This window comes from Coptis chinensis, chromosome 6, assembly GCF_015680905.1.
Source record: "Coptis chinensis isolate HL-2020 chromosome 6, ASM1568090v1, whole genome shotgun sequence".
NCBI classification, from domain to species: domain Eukaryota; kingdom Viridiplantae; phylum Streptophyta; class Magnoliopsida; order Ranunculales; family Ranunculaceae; genus Coptis; species Coptis chinensis.
Window position 1 is genome coordinate 62,964,382 of NC_141461.1, and position 15,867 is coordinate 62,980,248.

Below are 15,867 nucleotides of genomic sequence, written 5' to 3' on the forward strand. Positions count from 1 at the left end.
GGAGATTAACGTGTTAGCAACACTGGATGGCTAGAAGACACTCCACATAAAATCCTAGGCAACTGTCATGTCGGCTCTGGAGCGAACCCAATCCAGCCGACTTGTGGCTTAACATTTATGTTTTGGGGGCCTAGGGTGCATGACAGTACCATCCTTGGCCGTGCGAGGGTCGCAACGGTATAATAACATTACCCTTATTACATATGGTATAGCCTCAAACTGCTCTGAAAGGAAATCAAATGGCAAACAGCTAGGGGTTGGTCAGGTGAAATCCTTTGCCCATGTTTCGAGTAGGCAACATCCGATGTTGAACACGAATCTCTTTGTGCACAGTGCTAGTGCAAATGTGAATTGTAAAAGATACGAGTATATACATATTGAGTCTTTTAACGTCAGATCCTCAAGACGATTCACAACCCGTGAGAGAAACGGTGCTGTGACAAAGTTTATCGTGCTCAGCTAGTGTTAGACAAAAGTATACCTTATACCGGCTAGTATTGGATAGGAAGTCAAGACCTGGACAAAAAGGTATTTGACAATGTATACACCACCACATCTTTCGTGCACGTCGTTTACGAGCAAAAGTACTACGACCATTACCTATTCGTGATGAGTGAGACTTACACCAAATGATTAGCTGAAGTTTGAGAGATAGAGAGTAGAAAAGGGAAGAGAAGGAAGGAGGGGAAATTTTTGGTACCCATCGTTTACCAGACAACACGTTTGCTCGATTATCAGAAGACATTTATACTCAGTTCTAAAATAGAGTTGTTATGGACTACGGTTCTGGCGCTTGCAACCACACACTCCAAGTTATATGAGAGAAGAAAAGAAAAGAGGGCTTGGCTACCAACATGGTGTACTCCCTTTTAAAACACAAAAAATGAAGTACACCAAGCAAATCAATCAGTCGCCATAGACTAGATCTTGAAGAAGAGTCTTGTCGACATCAGGAGACCATAACTCGTGGTAATGTGTAAGATGTTAACCATTTACTTGAAATTTGTTGTTATCATTTAGATTTTTCAAAGAGATTGTCCCATAAGGGGTTACAACAGAGACAATGAAAGTACCAGACCATCGTGTTTTTAATTTTCTTGAAAAAATGTGTAATCTTGAGTTGTAAAGCAAAACTTTTTGACCAATTTTGAAATCTTTCCGCAAAATGTGTTTGTCGTGCACTCTTTTCATGTTGGCTTTATAGGATTTCGAGAGATCATAGGCATCACTCTGAATTTCCTCAAGCTTATTGATTTGCAATTTCCACTTTTCACCTACCGCATTGATATTATAATTGAGGCTTTTGATGGCCCATAGAGCACGATGCTCAAGTTCAACCGGCATATGATAATGTTTTCCAAAAATGAGATGGTAAGGAGACATCCCTATAGGTGTCTTAAAGGCCGTTCTATATGCCCATAAGGCATTGGATAATCAGAGAGACCAGTCTTTTCTAGATGGATTAACTATTTTCTCCATAATGGACTTTATCTCTCTACTAGATACTTCCACTTGGCCACTGGTCTAAGGATGATACAGAGTTGCCACCTTGTGGGTAACTCCATATTTCTTTACTAATGACTCAAAAATTTTATTACAAAAATGTTTTCCCCCATCACTGATAATAGCTCTAGGGATACCAAAATGAGAGAAAATATATTCTTTGACAAAAAATATGATAGTCTTATGGTCATTAGCATGACATGCTATTGCCTCAATCCATTTAGAAACGTAGTCAACAACTACCAGGATGTAGAGAAAACCATGAGAATTTGGGAAAGGACCCATGAAATTGATGTCCAAGATATCAAAAATTTCCACAATTAGAATTGGATTTAAGGGCATCATATTGCATTGAGTAATGCGGCTTAGCTGCTGGCAGCGAACGCATGCTTTGCAATGCTCATGTGTATTTCTAAAAAGTGTGGGCTAGTAAAACCCACATTGTAGAACCTTTGCCGTAGTTTTCTTACCACTAAAATGACCACCATAAGATTGTTCATGGCAGAAGGATAACACATCATTGTGTTCCCAGTCGGAAATGTAACGGTGTATGAGTTGGTCTGAATAATACTTGAAGTGGTAAGGGTCATCCCAAAAATAATATTTTATAGTGGAAATGAACTTTTTTCAGTCAGCACGAGACCAAGAGGAAGGGACTTCCTTGGTAACAATGTAGTTCACTATATCAGCATACCAAGGAGATGAAAAGATTGAGTACAAGTACTCATCAGGAAAGGAGTCGCAGATGGGGTCTGAATCGTTGTCAAAATCACTGACTACCCTTGATAAATGGTCGGCAACAACATTTTCGCAACCTTTTTTATCTCTAATTTCCAAAGTAAACTCTTGCAAGAGAAGGATCCATCAGATTAATTTCTGTTTCGCATCTTTTTTTGCGAGTAGGTAACGAAGTGCCGCATGGTCAGTGTAGACAATTGTCGAAGATCCAACTAGGTATGGACGAAACTTATCCAATGTATATACCTCAGCTAGGAACTCCTTCTCAGTGGTGGTATAGTTACGTTGAGCTTCATTAAGAGTTTTACTAGCGTAGTAAATGAGAATGTGTTTGTCGTCTCGGTGTTGACCTAGGACAACTCTAATAGCATAGTCGCTAGCATCACACATGAGTTCAAACGGTTTTGACCAATTAGGTGGTTGGATGATAGGAGCAGTAGTCAAGGTAATTTTTAGAGTCTCAAAAGCTTGTTTGCAATTGAAATTGAAATTGAATTTGGCATCCTTAATTAGGAGATTGGTTAAAGGTCGACCAACCTTTGAGAAATCTTGAATGAATCTCCTGTAGAATCCAGCGTGGCCTAAGAAGGCACGGATGTCACAAACTGTTCGTGGAATAGGAAGAGATGAAATTTTATCAATTTTTACTTTATCAACCTCTATTCCGTCTTTTGAAACAATATGTCCTAGAACAATTCCTTTGGTAATCATAAAATGGCATTTTCCCCAGTTAAGGACTAGATTTTTCTCTTCACAACGTGCAAAAACCTGGGAAAGATTTGATAGGCATTGATCGAATGAGTTACCATATATGGGGAAATCGTCCATGAAAACTTCCATAAAACGTTCAACCATATCACTGAAAATGTGAAGCATACAACGTTGGAACGTACCAGGGGCATTACAAAGGCCGAAAGGCATTTGTTTATATGTAAAGCTGCCAAAGGGACAAGTGAATGTTGTTTTTTCTTGATCAGCCAGATCGATGACAATTTGAAAATAGCCTGAATATCCATAAAGAAAATAGTAATATGCATGACCTGCTAAACGTTCAAGCATCTGGTCGATGAAGGGAAGAGGGAAGTGATCTTTACGTGTGACCGTATTAAGTTTGCGATAGTCAATGCAAATTCTCTATTTCACTGGGATACGAGTGGAGATCCATTCATCCTTTTCATTTCGCACAACTATATTGCCAGACTTTTTGGGGACAATGTGGATTGGACTCTTCCAAACACTATCAGAGATAGGATATATAATACCAGCATCAAGTAATCTTAAAATTTCCTCTCGCATCATATCCTTCATGGCGGGGTTCAGACGATGTTGTGGTTCACGCGATGTCTTTGCTCCTTCTTCAAGATGTATGCGATGGGTACACACACTAGGGTTAATGCTCATGATGTCATCTAAAGACCATCCAAGGGCAGAACGTTGTTCTTGAATGACATCAATTAAACGACCTTCCTGATCGGCAGTCAACTTGGATGAAATGATAATTGGGTAACTGCCATCTAGATCCAGATGTACGTACTTCAAATCCGAAGGAAGATGTTTTAAATCAAGAGTAGGAGGAGTGGGAATCAAAAATTCTTGTGGAAAGTTTTCTTCAATAGAGAAAACGGATTGAGGTTCTTCGAAATTGTTAGACAATGCTATAGTCGGGTCAAATAGTGGTATTGACTCTAATAATGTGGTGAAGTCCTTGGTGTATGAGTCAACATCAAATTCTAAAACACCAAAAGAAAGAAATTGGTGCACTTCATCGTTAGGAAAAAAGTTTGTTAAATAGCCTTACGCGAGACTATCAACCATGCTAATCTTACCATCAATGTTAGCATCTGGAATTTGTTTCATTAACTTGAAAACATTTACCTCGACAGAAAGATTTCCGAAGGACATGGTCATGGAACCATCTCGACAGTTTATGAGGGCATTTGCAGTTGCAAGGAAAGGACGTCCTGAGATGATAGGAATGGAGTCACATGCAACTTATGTATCTAGAATGACAAAATCGATGGGATAGTAAAAGTATTGGACTTTTACGAGGATGTTTTCCACAATGCCTTTGGGATACTTGATGGAGCAATTAGCTAACTGCAGAGTCATGGTGGTAGGTTTCAGCTCATGTAGATCGACCTACTTGTTTCAACAGGTAATATGGAAGTAAGTTTACACTTGCGCCTAGGTCTAGTAATGCAGTAGCAGTATATTTGTCTCCTAATGTGCATGGAATGGTGGGTCTACCTGGGTATTTGCATTTTACAATACCATTCGTTTCCATGATGGAAGGGAACTGTTCAGTAAGGAACGCTTGTTGGGGAACATTGGTTCTCCTTTTGGTGGTGCACATATCTTTCAAAAACTTTGCATGTTTTGGCAATTGTTTGAGGGCCTCAAGAAATGGTAAGTTGATGGTCAAATTCTTGAACATTTCTCGAATCTCATCAAAATTTTCATCAGGTTTGTTCTTTACCAAATGTGCAGAAAACGGTGCCTTTGGTTGGAATTTGGCATACATATCAGCTTGATTGTTACCCAGTGTTGTGGATGGTGACTTGGTTGGAAGTGCTGTGTCCCGTGTATGTTCAACATCAGCAACAGGTACATTATGAGATTCAGCAGTGTTTGGGTGATCCTCTGGCATACGTATTTGATTATCTACTATTTTGCTAGAATGAAGAGTAGTGCTGCATTCACCTCACCTTGGTTTGGATTACTTGTACCTGGGGCATTGTTAAGTTCAAAGGTAGTGTTTGCTGGCTTAGGGTTTGGAATTGCTTGTCCAGGAAACATGCCCTTTTGACTCTTATCTTGAGCTAAAAGTTGAAGAGGTTGCTGGATAGATGTAAAGATTTGAGATTGTTAATTCATGTATGCCAGGAAGGTCTCTGTCGTCATATTAGTAGAAGGTTGAACAGGTGGAGCAGCAGAACTAGTTCCACGATTATTGTTAGTGGTCGAGGATGATATCCATAATTTTGATTCAAGGGAACAAGTCTGCGGTTGTTTTGTTAGGTAGGATTTGAATTGCTCGGAACTTGATTTTGACCTTGTTGGTACTGTGGATTATTCCATTGGCGGTATGGAATATAGTTGGTGGATGGTCGAACAGGCGGATTGGTGAAACCTGGAGGAGCCATCTGCTGTGTATTTGGTCGCCAAGCGAGATTCAGATGTTGTCTCCATGGTGCATTAGGGATGTTAAATGCACAAACTTCTTCAGATGTTTAGGCAGTGGAGTCATATAACAAGGGACAATATGCATCCGGATGGTCAGGACTTAGGCAAAGAAAACATGGGGAAGTGTTAACGTTCATGACCTGTTTGGGTTTATGATCGTATACTTGAACTGCAAGAGCATCTACCGTCTTGGTTAGGGACTCAATCAGAGTTTTTAATTCTAGATTAGGTTTGACCTCAAACATAGATTTAACTTTAGAATTAGTATCTTGGGATGATCTTGAATGATCAGTTTACCCCAATGGGCACCTCTCGTTGCTTGTTTTTTCAAGAAAATTGTATGCCTCAGTAGCCCCTTTGTCCATGAAACTACCGCCGTTCATGATATCAAGAGTTTCTTTTTTGATGATCGGAAAGACCATTAAAGAATGAATGGACGAGGACAGCGGTGTCAAGTTGATGATGAGGACATTCCAAAAGAAGATCAGTAAATCGGTTCCATGCTTCGGTAAATGATTCCTAAGGATGTTGGCGAAAGAATTTGATTTTCTGAAGCATTTCAGTAGTTTTCTTCCGAGTGTAGAATTTGACCATGAAAGATTGCACAAGTTTGTTCCATGTGTTGAGGGATTGTGGCGGTTGACCTGCTAGCCAAACTGAAGCTTTATCAGCTAAGGTGAAAGGAAACAACCGTAGCAAGACTTGTTCGTTGGAGACGGATGGATGTTGGAAAGTGGTGGTGACTTGCTGAATCTGACGAAGGTGATTGTACGGTTTCTCATGGTCTAACCCATGATAAACAGGTAACAATCCAAAAACGTTGGGTGGGATTTGAAAACCACCCGCAATCTCCTCGAGTTTGATGCAGGAAGAAGGTCCTTCCTTCTTGTAAAGCAGTATATATAGAAGTCCGAAAGGGGCTTCTCCGCTGGAGGATTTGTTTCATTGGCCATAACGAATGGAGTTAATGGCGACATAGGATTTTGAAGATTACTATTAACAAATGAAGAACTTTGTTGATGTGAGAACTTACATAAATGCTTATCGTATTTTAAATCTCACGATAAGTATATTTAAATTCTTTATTATTACCATACCTTAATCTCATGCAAGCATAAAATTAAATCTGAGGCACAAAAAGAATTTATTTTTACATGAATTTTATCATTTACGTAAGCATTAGAAGTGAACAACGTAAGCCTACGCTGTTGCTAATGTAATAGTGAAGCGAGGAATACTTGTGCATAAACCAACAGCCGGGTCACATGAGAGATATGAAGGAGGTTTTCCGTGCAAGCACGTTTCTTAATTAGATAACATCAATCTTTCAAGTTTGCTAGACACCGTTGGAATATGATTATGATTTATGATTTATGATTTTATTTTATTTTTTATTTTTTATTTTTATTTTTTTTATGCATAAGATAAAAGCACAAAATATTAATTAGTATGATTATTATTATTAATATTAGTTTTTAATTTTTTTTTAGTGTAAGTTACTAAATATGCATATAAAATCTAATCATGCAAATATGGTTAATTCATACGTAGCTATACACAGTAGTATGGGAAGTGATTCTACTCATACGTATATATATACTAATAGGCAAGGATGTATTATCGATATATATTTCTATATTAACAGGCAAATATACATCAGTAATACGTATATGGATGCTAATAGGCAAATATATATTACGTATATGTATATCTACGCTAACAAGCAAATCGAAACTACTCATATATATATATATATATATATATACGGTTTGTCTAGAGTGCCATTCTTATAGTGACACTCTTATCTCACTCTTCTACTCAGCCGTCCGATCTCGCCCTCAAGATCTGAAGATCTAATTCACTATAAAAAACGAAATTTCGGAATTGAACCCATAAAATACGAAATTTCAGTTCTCACAAAATACGAAATTTTGAAATTTCCCACCATCAGACAAAAAAACTCACGATCACGAGGGTTTTGAATTCTCTAAATTCATACAAACTCAACAAAGGTGGGCTTCCTGTTCATTTTGTGATTCTGCTTGGGTTTGTTGTTTTCATTTACTTGCCCTAGATAATCTTCAAATGTTGTTTGTACTTCTATCTTAATTCAATGAATTTTTTTTTTTTAAAATTTGTTAGCTTCCTTGACTACCTACAAATTAGTTTCTTTGTGGTGAATGGTGCAAAGTTTGTCGATGAATTACATTAAGTAACATCTTGCCCTAGAATTTTTTCTATGGCCAACTCATATTCATCTTGCAACTAATGTATCTCAGTTTTTTATTATCGTATTAGTAAGAGACTTTGGCTGGTTAGGAAACATGTTGTGTTTGGGAAGTTGTTTATAATATGGATGTTGTTATGGCAATTAAAAGGTTGGTTCTCCATCCGGTAGATATGCTAAGCTTTGTTGGTTTTCTTGATTGTGGCCGACTTTCTTAAAGTGGTTTTTCAAGTAGCAAAAAGAAAAAAAAAAAGGTTTCATGAGATATATGTTCATTGAGTTGGAATGAATTTGGTTGATCCGGTTTTAGTGATCTAGGTTATTGTTGTGTCTCCTGTGGTTTTAGTCCTTAACTTTGTGGATTTGGTGGTGTTGTCTTGGTTTTGGTGTGATAAACATGAGATTCTACTACTAAATAAGGTAGGGAAATAGTTTGCAATTGCCTTTATAATTATCTGAATCTTTGTTTTAGTGAACTGAATGCTTCTGAGAAACTGAATATTGTTGATATTTTGGTCCTTTTGCAAATACAGAGAAGTTCATATCCTCGAGATTTTAGGAGGTAAAAGAAACTCAAAACAGAAAAAAAGTAGAATTGGGAAAAAGCGTGAACTTGGAACTCATACTGAACACCCGCTCTTGGTCCTCTATGATTAATCGAGTGTTAGATAGAATTTATTTTGCATTTAACTTGTCCTAAAATGATGCTTGCTTTGAACATTGAATTATTTATTTCTTGTAGAAGTTCAATCTGCAGCAGATACATTCTAAGTATGGTGGCTTGCCGAGGAGAGATTGAGGCGATAAGAGTATATAGTGAACTTTGTTAAAGGGAATTCCCGACAACTTTGAAGATTTGAAGATACATTCTGACGACTTTGTTAAAGTGTTTCGACAATTTCTAGAAGCAAATACATTTCTCGACGACTTTGAAGATTTTTGTTTGGCAATCAGCCAGTTCGCTGCTAGCTCAAAGAAAGTTTGAGACAAAATCCCGCAGAGAGAAGATCGGCACCAAGAGGCAACCCTGTTTTATGGTCGAGGGAGCCACCCTTGAAACTATTAAAGGTGGTTCTTGAAGCATCCCCTATGATGTGGTCAATGACCTTAAAGGTGGTTTCTTGAAGCATCTTTGTTTGGTAGCGTGAAAACATTTTGGACAAGTTCGATTGTCGCACACGCCGCCTAACGAAGTACTATTTTTCACGCTTTTTCAGCTGTAAAGATCTTGTTTTCATTAGTTTTGTGATAGTTTATGTGTAGTTGCTACATTGCATTGTGAAGCCGGTGAACTTGATTTTACATTAGAGAGAAATAGGATAGTGAAATTTGGTTTATATTTCAGTAGTTCGGACTTGTCGAAATGAGACTAGCTTTTCTCGACTATTTATAAACTTAAAGTTGATTGGGTTGTAGACTTGTCGAAATTAGTTCTTCTTAGGTTGATTGGGTTGTGGACAATAATGAAATATCCGGATACAAATATATAGTTGTTGTTTTAGTAGTTATTGAGTTTACTCGGCGGATAGCGATTCTGAAATTTTAGCCCTTGTTAATGATTGAAGGTCTAGTCATTTACAAAGTGAAAAATGAAGTTTGGTAGTTCTGATTACTTCTTCGTCATATTACAAGTAGGCATTAACAGCAAAACCAAATGTCTATATATCTAACAGTTGTTAGTTTGGGATGGATTGGACTTGCTTATTCAAATTCAGGCATGATAAGATGAGCTAATTTTAATAAGAGGAAAATGCTCAAGAGCTACGACTAAGGTACAAGATATATCACAATTTCAGTTCGGAATCTCTACATCTTGGTTTTAACATATTCAAAATCGAGGACTACCAAAAATGCTAAAAGTGTCATTACATGCAAAATCTATTACGCCTTACGCTTTTACTAGTTTTACAAGCAATAACATTTTGATAATCGCTGCAAGTTCAGATTCAGCTCCCTTGTGTAGACTGCTCTAGACTCCCCTTTATTACATTCTCGGTGCACAAAGACTTCCCTTACATTCTCGGTGCAACAACACTTCTCGGTGACAAACTCCGGTTTGATCAATGTTTCTTGAAAATTCCCAATGAACTACAAAAGATAGGCCAAGTGAGATCAAAATCTCATAATCCACAAGCTATTTATTTGTACTATTACAATTATCACATTAAAACACTTTTCTTGCAATGTGAAGTCATAGCAAGTATAGTTTATATTACAACAATACTTCCAAGTTAGGTGAAAGAAGACAGATATCAAGATAGATTGCAATAATTATGTGTATGAGCATATTTAATATCCCAAGGAGGTGTATCGAGAAAAGTCTCCTAGCTCATGAGAAATGATTGTAGCACCATGGTTTAGTCCCAAATCAGTTAAGAAACTATTATATGTTCATTAATTGAATTATCATTAAAATCCATAAATCAAATTATCATTAAAATCCTCACCAATTCCGCACCGGACTCGGACGATCGCACATCTGGAAAAAAACATAACTCAATCAATCAATATATAAAAATAAAACTTAAATATGTTAAAACTTGACCGACCTTTTTACGCCGGGGAAAGCCGGTGATCAAGTTTAGCTTTAGCATTCTCAGTAAAAGCGTAACCACCACCTGAATTCTTGATTTCGCGTAAATGAAGTAAATAATTATACCGATCATCTGGAAATCCAAGTTCTAAGATGAACTCAGAATGACTGCCATACAATGAAGGCAAGCCAGTGCAACAACATTCAAACCAGAAGCTACATCCAAAGCAACTGAAGTCGAGCACTCTTCCACAATTTGCATAATGTCCCATCATTCTGGTAAAGTTCCATCGTTCTTTGCTCTGCAAAGAAGGAAGCAACAGTTCGAATACTACCCACGGCATCGTTTGCAACTTGACAGGAAGAGCACAAGCCAGTAGACCACTTCGAGCGTCCAAACACTTTCATGTTGAACTGCAGCTTGTAACAGACTACTACTACAACTACAATCTCGACAAGTTGTCAATGAGAACAACACCATCTGCCTATGGAATCTGTTGAATAGGGAAAACGAAATTGTTGCGAATACCTGTCTTGAGATTGCATGACATTTCCAAGAAGCCAAGCGGTTGCGATGGTTCCAAATCTATTTTGGTGCATTGAAAAATACCAAGCAGGAGGGGTCGTGTATCCCAGCCTTGGAAAGATGTGTTCACCACCCAAAACTATCCCCATAACTCCAACTTAAAACACAAGTACGGTCTTGCTAAGTATGCGTTTCGGAAGGGCAGGTGGATAGTTTGCAAGAATAACATCAGCCCCTGGAAAAGCAGTTTCCAACCCCTTCTTTATAGTTTCCGCAGTTCCCCTGCCAAACAAAAAAAAACCGCCAATCAATTTTCCAATTCCAAAATGAAATTTCAAGAAAAAGGTTCTTGCGCCTGAATCTCTGTGGTGGCTCACGGTTCCTCATGTTCGTCCTGGAACGAACCCTCACGACATGTGAGTGAATTGCACAAGAAACACGGTACTGCATCCTAGCATACAGCTTAGGTAGAGTATACCCTTCATTCAAAATTACCCATCATAAAAAATGATACTTAAAAAAAAACCAAAAACATTGAAAATGATAGAGGCTACCTTCATTGACACAAGCTTCTTGAACATCTCTAACAACGGCTTGTTCAACTATGTTCCTCACCAAAAACCTCTTAATAGCCATGTCCTATTATTATTATTATTATCCAATTAATAAATAAACACGGATCTCTAATATTACAATAAATAGAAATTGAGGGGATCTAAAACCTTAGGGCAGTATTTTCCTCAGTTGGAACAATGGATTAACTTGACGTGACCACGACCGTGCTTGTTACGGCCACCATTCCTACGCTTGAACGTCTGCAAATATAAAAAAAACGTAATATTAGCAATTGAATTAGTAAATAGTGTTTCATTTGGAAAGTAGGGTGAATAGAAAGGAGAATGGCAAATCTAGCTATTCGGAGGTGTTTCGGTTTTGATTGCTTCGCCCATGAACTTCGAATTATTTGGGTTTTGAATTTTGGGTTTTTGGGTTTGATTTTGTTGTTGATGATTTCGTGGATTGATTTAAGTAAAAAGAAGAATTTGAAACCCCAAACCCGACGTATTTTGTGAGAACTGAAATTTCGTATTTTATGGGTTCAATTCCGAAATTTCGTTTTTTATAGTGAATTAGATCTTCAGATCTTGAAGGCGAGATCGGACGGCTGAGAAGAAGAGTGAGATAAGAGTGTCACTATAAGAGTGGCACTCTAGACAAACCGTATATATATATATATATATATATATATATATATATATATATATATATATATATATATATATATATATATATATATATATATATATATATATCATTACAAATAGTGTAATATATGTATATGTGATTCCAAATAATATATTAGTGTGTGTATCATTACAAATAGTGTGTGTGTGTGTCATTCCAAATGATATATTAGTACTAATATCATTACAACTAGTGTAATATATGTATATGTCATTCCAAATGATATATAAATTAGACTTGGTGCTGGAGAAAAGCCTACGTATGTTACTTTAGAAACTTTAAGAAATAGAGTGCCAATATGACATTGAGAATGACATACTACATTATGGATATTTTCATTGTAAACAATTTAGAGTCATATGAGACCAAACTTGATGTGGCATTGAAACAAGCCGTACTATGTCATTCCAATTGTCATAAGAAAGATATGTTTTTCCAACCGTTATAATAACTGCCTAATATGTTATTGTTTTTATCATACTTAACAATATGACAGTAAATATGTCACATATCATTGATGTTAAAAAAAAACAAAAATTGTCATAATATACGCATATATACAATTATCTGCCACAAACCATTTTAAAGACTCTGGTACATCAATCATTTACTCTTTGCACAATCAATCATTTACTCCTGCATAATGCAACCTTATACCCTTAGATTTGAGTAGACAAACTATTAGGGGGTTCAAAACAACTGAAGATGAACAAAATGTTCCAATTCCAAGTGGAACAGTTAAACATATTCCTGCCCTAGTCAAGAAGAAGTGGGGAAGGTGTCTAGCACTGGTACTAAAAAAAAACTCTCTTCTTTTCTCTTTTCTTGTTGTAGTTTAAGAACATAAAGATGCATCATATTGATTGTTCCGTTAAGAAGGATGCACATCAAATAGCGGTACTTTTCTATGATTCTTCAAGGCACGAACACCAAGTGCAAGTCTGGATATTAAATTCCTTCACTGACATGAGAAAGAACATTAAAAAAAAAGTTAGTGAAGAAAACTATACTGAACTTGGAAAACAAAAACAAAAAGGTTGCAAATTTGACATAATATGACCTCGATAGGATCTTTCGTATGTTCAACAATAGAAAGAAGCTTATTTTCCATAGAATCTACATAAAAATAGTATTCAACAACTCATAATAGGATAAGAAGAAATGCAAACCTTGTATTGAATTTGAATCAATCCTTCACAATTTCCTACAAACCATAAGAGGATATAAATAAAAAAATTAGTGGCCTAACTTTGAAAAATAAATTCATAAATCACTAGTGTATTCAAGAAGCAAAACTAGTGTAACAAGTGTACGTGGACAATTAGATTCACTCGCAATATATGAAGACTTGCAAGCTAAGGAATCTCACATCAAAGCAAAAGTTAGAAAAGCCATCATGGAAGCACATTCTCAATCCGAGGGTCTATGTATAACACAACACGGGAACTCTGGAGAACAAACTCGGAAGAGCTCCAAGAGAAGGAAGTCGGTGGAAGTAAGAAAAAATAAGCTCCTCTTATGATTGTTGAAGGACGAGACGATCCGACAACTCCACAAGACATGATTCAAAAACACAAGCTGATGAACAACGAGGACGAAGAACCCGAGGCATCACATTGTAATAGATGGGTCGATTTAGCGGTACTCAAGACAGAAGTTGCAAGGTAGAAACAAGCCAGATTTAAGCATAGTTCATTCTCTCCCCACAAATCAAATTGTATTCCTACATATAGACCTATATTCAGCAACAAAGTAATACGACAACCAGCTATTGAATATGAGAGATACCGCCAATTACTTAGTTTCCACAAGTTCACAATACTGCTCTATACATGAAAACTTCATGAATTCCATTATAGGGTCGATGTCTAGAATATCGGTTCGCTAAAAAAGCAATTTCACGATACTACTATGGCTATTAAACAATTTGTTGCAAAAAAAGAAAAAAAATATATATCATCTTAAAAAAGACAAACACAAAGAACCAATATCTTTAACAAATCATGTGTAAGAGCAGAAAAACTTAGTAGCCGTGGAAATATAAGGTAACAGATTAAGTCAAAATACCTTATATGTGATACCGCAGGTAAATTGTCTTTCAACACAGCTTTCAAAGCACATAGTTCACAAACCATATGCCCGAGGGGCAGAGATGCCACTAATGCTACTTCCAGTCTTTTGAATTCTTGGCTGTTAAAAAAAGTACAAAAAGATGAGTTCAAATTCATGGTTTTGATTGTCTAACAAGAACTGACACCATACACTCTTTAAGATTAATTTTTGAATTAGACATAAGGAAAAGAAACATACCGCCGACCAGAAGATTCTCCACACTCCCATTTTGCATCGGTTCGTTATGGGGTTTTACAAAACCCTCCATAAAACTTCTTCTAAAAAAAACAAAGTGAAAAACAAACAGGGAATCTCAAATTTTGGCAATTTATTTTGGGACGCTACGTTTGGGATATATGAATATATCGATATACCTTGTCCCTTAGCCCATATGGCTAATCCATTGGCATGCTATAAAACATAGAGTAGAGCACATTACACAGACTATTTGGAAGAGACATCCACCAGCATAAGTGTAATTGTCCAGACACATCACCATTATCTTGCCCATCTGTTCACAAAACAATTAGTGATAAGTGTCTCTTTAACTCTATAGTACGTCTATTTATCTTAATAAAATCTGAAGTTTATATAGACAATCTTTTACCATCCAAGTGATACTAGAAGCTAACATAGATCAAAGTTGTAGATAGAAGATCCTCGAGTGCTCCTTCTTCCCTATCTATCAATATACTGTCAAGGCAGAACAAGCAAATTGGACCTTTTTGAGACCTGCAGAAGGTGAAACAGAAACTTCAGAGACCACATGGGGAGATGTTGAGCATTTATTTGAAGGATATGTGACCAGCAGAAAGCTGCTATCCAAAGAGAGAGGGCTAGGAGGATAGAAGAACAGAACACACTTCTTAATTTCTCGTTAATCATTAAAAATTTGCACGTCGGGTATTTTCAAAGTGCAGTGTCGAGGGAACCAGTATAAATGCAAAATAAAACAGTGTGACTCGTAACAAAATGGCGGGACTTACTCATCCTTCAATTTCTGGATCTTCTCTGGATCCGTCTCTTAAATTGCTGCCTCACCATATCCACTACAAGCTCCGTCTTTGTGTTGCTACATATTTTGAAAACAACGTCATCACTCAATTTGCTGAATAGTTTACATAAGTTAATAGAAAATTGAATGAGTAACTGATAATATTTGTGACTACGTACATAAAATGGAAAGCTAGATGATAGTTTGATCTTTGATCAAAACATATCAACTCAAGGAATTTATAAGTTCATGCAAGCCAGGGAACTCCAACTTTGTATAAAGCCAACTAATATGGAAAGTAAGAAAATGAAACCACAAAATTGTTGGAATAGAAAGATGAGAATGGAGAACAACACAATACATTTATTAATCAAAGATCTTCAAAATGCATGCATAGTCTGACATAACAGAGAAACTTAGTTCTCTACAACCAGAATGAACTTCTATTAACTGAACAAGCATAATGGGCACTCCCACTATCTTAATTAGTACATGAACCCATACACCGAGACACACTAACTACTCTAACCACGCAGCAATAGGTCTTTTCACAATGAGATCTACAACTGAGTCAACACATTAAACTAAAGAGGGACATATGGCTGTACGACCCAGCCTAAATACTAGACAATAACATAGCATATGTATTTGTATCATATCTCATCCCTCCCTCATGATGCAAAATTGCAAATATAAGAAACACCAAGACAGGATCTGAACTTCACAAACTTGCGAAAAATGAAAGAACCTTAGTAAACCTATCTGCAACTTGGTCATTGAAATCGCTGACTTGCTGTCACACAGTA

General features: G+C 36.7%; 2 long non-coding RNA genes across 2 annotated transcripts; both read right to left on the reverse strand.

The window, feature by feature from the left end:
• Positions 1-12,445: 12,445 nt before the first annotated feature.
• Positions 12,446-14,145, reverse strand: LOC147493884 (uncharacterized). Its single transcript, XR_015198924.1, has 3 exons — positions 14,023-14,145; positions 13,125-13,159; positions 12,446-12,916 (listed from the first exon to the last, which is right to left on the reverse strand). It is a non-coding gene; the product is annotated as an uncharacterized LOC147493884 (long non-coding RNA).
• Positions 14,146-14,264: 119 nt separating this feature from the next.
• LOC147493885 (uncharacterized) lies at positions 14,265-14,758 on the reverse strand. The gene is made up of 3 exons (XR_015198926.1): positions 14,675-14,758; positions 14,442-14,578; positions 14,265-14,345 (listed from the first exon to the last, which is right to left on the reverse strand). It is a non-coding gene; the product is annotated as an uncharacterized LOC147493885 (long non-coding RNA).
• Between the last annotated feature and the right edge of the window lie 1,109 nt (positions 14,759-15,867).